Source organism: Triticum dicoccoides, chromosome 1B (assembly GCF_002162155.2).
Source record: "Triticum dicoccoides isolate Atlit2015 ecotype Zavitan chromosome 1B, WEW_v2.0, whole genome shotgun sequence".
Taxonomy (NCBI): domain Eukaryota; kingdom Viridiplantae; phylum Streptophyta; class Magnoliopsida; order Poales; family Poaceae; genus Triticum; species Triticum dicoccoides.
Window position 1 is genome coordinate 59,029,848 of NC_041381.1, and position 5,659 is coordinate 59,035,506.

The 5,659-nt window shown below is 45.3% G+C and overlaps 1 pseudogene; it reads right to left on the reverse strand.

The window, feature by feature from the left end:
• Nucleotides 1–760: 760 nt before the first annotated feature.
• Nucleotides 761–5,659, reverse strand: part of LOC119350122 — a 24,760-nt pseudogene continuing 19,861 nt past the window's right edge.

The window sequence follows — 5,659 nt, forward strand, 5'->3', positions numbered from 1 at the left end:
TGCACTTCCAACTAACGCCTATGACCAACCACTGGTAAGCTCGAGAAGTAAAATGTTACTCTCAAATGTGTGTCAACACTAACAACAAATTTTTATGCAGTCACCGCCTCCTCTATGCAAGTACTTCACGTGGATAGATCTGGAAGTGCCAGAAGATGTCAAAAAGGACCAATACCAAGATTGTCTTAGGCGGCAACGGCGGTTCGAAGAATCGTTTCGAAGAGGCTTGGAGGAAGAGTGTCGTCAGAAGGAGAGGATGGAGCGGAAGAAACGAGAGGAGGAGAGGGAACGCCAACCGAAACTTGCTAGTGAGGAGGAGAGGGCAAGAAAGCTTGCAAGAAGGGGAAATTGCCTCGCTCTACTCAGTAGGGACTTCTCTTCAGTGCACTCGTCGTCAACTATCTTCTAATGAATGTGTCGTGAACTTGTGAGGGCATGTGAGATGTTGGTGAACTATCTTCTAGGGCAAACTGCCATTTGTCATTTGTAATGAATGTGTCGTGAACCATGTCGTAGTAATGTTTGAATTGTCTTAAGTTATGAACATGTCGGCATAAAATTTGTGTTTGTTCAAATTGTTGTGATGCTGCAGTCATTGTAAGTATTATGGATGGTCAATGCTGCAAGCCTTATGTGGCTCTCTGGATAGCCATGGCCAGTTGAGCAGCGCCTATGGGAACAGTGCAGCGCCTAAGCGTTGGGCGCCACACAGTACAGTCCAGTGCCTAACTGTTGGGCGCCAAACAGTACAGTGCAGCGCCTAACTGTTGGGCGCTTCAGTGCTGCTAACAGCTATCCTGCAGAAACAAATGCCATTTTGGCCTCATTCAACACTCACATAACTTGAACATCACTAAAAGTACTGTAAACTGCACATACTAAACAAAGAGAACTAATAACTTGAACATCACATCATTTAAGACAATTCAACAGTACTTCAAGTTCGCAAACACAAATACCACACTAGTAAGAGTTCACCAACATATAACATAACCTCACAAGTTCATCAACCTAATGAAACGTCTACAAGCGAGCACTTCCAAGTTCATCAACCTAACATAACATGAACAGGCACTAACGCCATCCACGCGTGTTCCTGGTGCCACGCATGCAGGCAATCTTTTTCTTCCTGGAAGGACGAGCCTCCTCTTCCTGCACTTCCTCCTCTGCCTCCGCCTCCGCCTCATCATCCAAGCTAGCCATCTGCGAGGTCCCTACGACCACCTTTGGGTTACCTCTGTTGTCATAGTCGTTAGGCATGTACCGGCATCTGGGTTGCCTAGGCTTGAACACATATGTGGACCGAGCTTGAGCGTCCGCCAAAGTCATGTCATCATCAAGCTTATGGCCCTATCACACAATCAAACAATATGGTGAAGGCCGGTGTCGTAATCAAGTGAGAATCACATCTAAAGGATTAGTCATACCTCTTGGGTGACCGCACCCTCATCATCCAGATAAGCATATGAGGAACTTACATCGTCCCCCTAATGGTGAGATGAGGGGTCTGATGGTGTACCAGACCTAGAGGCAGATGGTTCATCATATTCAGGATCACGGCAACTGAGAAGATTCGATAACCGCCTTAACTTCTTGGCCTGACGCTGTAACATGAACAAGTGTATAAGATATCGAACTCCACAACATAGATTGGCTCTCATAGTGAATGCGATATGTACCTTGAGGAATGCTCGTAATGAACCATCATCATTGCCGTTTCCAACCGGTGTCTTCTCCAGAATAGACTGGCTCTCATCAGCTGCTTTCTTGATCTTGGTCCGCTGCGGATGAGAAAGAATGAATACGTACCATTCAAACATGTGTAATACGGTCAACGGGAAAGTAAAGAAGGGAACACTTTACCACATAGTTAATCACCGGAATAGCAGGGACTCCTTGCCCTTCCCTAACATCTCTGTTGTACTTCCCCTTTGCTAGATCCTCAAAGTTTACGGGTTCTTCAAGAATATCCCCATTATATGCCGACGGGCATATCTCAACTCGAGTAGTTTCAATAAACCATCGTACGTAGTTATCAAAAGCAAGTGGGTTATGCTCACGAAGCGGGGCGCGTGCAGTGCTACGAGCTTGCTCCACACAAAGCTGGAAGCAGGTAACATACGGAGCATGATGCTTGTCCCAGTCCTTTATCTTCCGCTTCCTTCTCCTGTCCAACCTGCGTGGTACAAAACCAAACATTAGCACAATCAAAAGGAGTCCCGATGCTTAGTCAATACGGAGACATGCTCTCTTACCTATGAAGTGCTTTGTCCGTGTCCACCCAATCCGGGGGGTGAGGCTGGAACAGACCAAACTGACGATACACGCGATGTGGCAAATGAAACTCAACCGCCCAGTTGCATATTAGTGGGCACTGCATAAGCCAGAGATCCTTATCCCGCAAACACATTGGGTTGAGGCGGAACTCCACGGTGTACCCAAAGCTCTCACCCGCTCCATATGGCTGCCATACCACATATGAAATAGGGCAACAATGCAAATTTGATGACTATTTTTCAAGCAAGCATGACAAAGGACTGAAGTAATGACCTCCTTACCTTCTCAGGCGTAATCTGTCCAAATCGACAATGTACTTTTGGTACATGAGATTGACATCGTTCGTCATCTCGGAAAACACATCCCACTTGTAAGCCCAAGTGGGGCGCCGTAATTCGTCATGTTCATCTTCATACCAAGGATTAAACCTGACGCTCTTCGGGCATCCAACAGGCAGACGCTCCCAGCTCCATACAGAAAGTAGAAGCAGATTACAACCAATGCCTGCACTATTTGTGATCCTGCAACACGCATCGTCCAGCTGCATATGAAAGAAAAAAAAACAATGTTAACTTGACAGCAAGCTTGCATTGCTAATAAAGAAATGAGTTGATCACAAAACAGACCAACTACCTGTCGGTACAAGTAGGCAAGAGTCGCTGAACCCCAGCTCCATTTGCTATCGAAGACGGTCAACGCCTTCAGCCACATCCATGGAGCGTTCTTACCAGTGGAGTCAGGAAACAAAGTCCTCGACACAACGTACCACAAATACACACGAGCATGTGTCTTGATCACATCATCAGTGTCATCCAGAGGGCACGTCGCAAAGTTATTTTGAATCCACGTGAAAGCAGCTCCGGCTGCTTTCCTTTCCCTCCTCTTCTTCTCTTCTCCCTCCTCTACATCAGCCTCAGCCTCAGTAGGAGCCATACCGATAAGAGCAATCATCTGCTCGCGCCACCCATCAGAATCGGTGCTCATACAAAGAGGCCTCCCGTCGATAGCAAGACCGATGATCAACGAGACATCCTCCAGCGTCACGGTCATCTCCCCAGTCCGAAGATGGAAACTGTGCATCTCTGGCCTCCAGCGATCAACAAGAGCGGACACTAGTGGAGCGTTCAGATTCGGCGTGGACCGGCTGACCAACAGAATCCACGGGAATAGTCCTTCCTGCTTGATGTACGGTGTGTACCGCTCATCGTAAGGCATGGCAGGACCAGAGACCCCGTGATACCGAATCTTCAGAGGTTCAAGCTTCTGCAAAAAACAAGTAATGACAAATCTTAAGGCATGTAAATTTCAACTAAAGGAAAATTTGCAAAATATTTAGATTACTCATTATTACCTTCTGCTTCTCGCGCATCATGTAGGCCCGGTGTTGCACGTCGTAGACATCATCCAGAAGCCAAACCATCCTTACAAATTTCAAACAATAAACATATATGAGTTCATCTTCATCTCAAATATCGGTATACACTAAACATATAACATGTGTTCAACTAAAAGAATCTCAACATCTCCTTCTCACACAATGAATATGTCATATGTGTTCAAATAAACTCAACATCTAATATTTCAAATAAACTCAACATCTAATATATATCTAAACAAACATCTCAAATATGTCTACAAAAATCAACATCTCATAGTTATCTATAAAAATAGGCATCTCATATATATCTAAAAAAACTAATGAAAGCACAAGTGCTCCCTAGGTGGTTTTGGTAATTAATGACAACATATCTCTTGTTGGACTAACACTTTTATCTAGTATGTTTCAGATAAGTTCAACATTGGAGTGGCATGGACTAAAGGATGTGGGAACTCCTTCAAGATGCTAAGGACAAAGGATTGGCTCAAGCTTCAAGCTCAAGACTCTTCATTTTATATTTCAGTGATCCAAGATCACATTGAGTCTATAGGAAAAGCCAATACTATCAAGGAGGGATGAGGTGTTGCTTAATGAGCCTCTTGCTTCATGTGCTTAGTGATATGCTCCAAAACCCTCAACCACTTTCAAACATCCACATATGTCCTAAACCTAAAGTCAAACTCGGCCCCACTGATTCTTTCTATCCGGCGCCACCGAGTTTTGATGTCTTAGCCACTGCCACAAACCCTAGGCAAATCGGTCTCACCGATAGGGATCTCGGTCTCACCGAGATGGGATTGTAATCTCTCTGTGTATGTCCATTATCAAAATCGGTCTCACCGAGTTTGAGCAATCGGTACTACCGAGATTACAATGCAAACTTTCTGGTTGACTCATTATCAAAATCGGTCCCACCGAGTTTGATAATCCGTCCAACTAAGTTTGCCTGACCAACTCTCTGGTTAGCTAATTACCAATATCGGTCTCACTGAGTTTGTGTAATCGGTCTCACCGAGATTACATTATGCCCTAACCCTAACCAAATCGGTCCCACCGAGTTGCATTCCGGTCCCACCGAAAACCCTAACGGTCACATTATTTGCTAAATCGGTCTGACCGAGTTTAACGATTCGGTCCCACCGAGTTTGGTAGATTGTGTGTAACGGTTAGATTTTGTGTGGAGGCTATATATACCCCTCCACCTCCTCTTCATTCGTGGAGAGAGCCATCAGAACCTACACTTCCAGCATCCTATTTCTGAGAGAGAACTACCTACTCATGTGTTGAGGCCAAGATATTCCATTCCTACCATATGAATCTTGATCTCTAGCCTTCCTCAAGTTGCTTTCCACTCAAATCTTCTTTCCACCAGATCCAAATCCTATGAGAGAGAGTTGAGTGTTGGGGAGACTATCATTTGAAGCACAAGAGCAAGGAGTTCATCATCAACGCACCATTTATTACTTCTTGGAGAGTGGTGTCTCCTAGATTGACTAGGTGTCACTTGGGAGTCTCCGACAAGATTGTGGAGTTGAACCAAGGAGTTTGTAAGGGCAAGAAGATCGCCTACTTCGTGAAGATCTGCCGCTAGTGAGGCAAGTCCTTCATGGGCGACGGCCATGGTGGGATAGACAAGGTTGCTACTTCATGGACCCTTCTTGGGTGGAGCCCTCCGTGGACTCGCGCAACCGTTACCCTTCGTGGGTTGAAGTCTCCATCAACGTGGATGTACGATAGCACCACCTATCGGAACCACGCCAAAAACATCCGTGTCTCCAATTGCGTTTGAATCCTCCAAACCCTTCCCTTACATTCTTGCAAGTTGCATGCTTTACTTTCCGCTGCTCATATACTCTTTGCATGCTTGCTTGCTATGTGTTGTGAATGTTAAAATTGTGCCTAAACTCCACTTAAATTTAAAGAAACCTAAAAACTGCAACTTTGATACTTAGTGTCTAATCACCCCCCCCCCCCTCTAGACACCTCTTCTCAAGGTCCTACAAC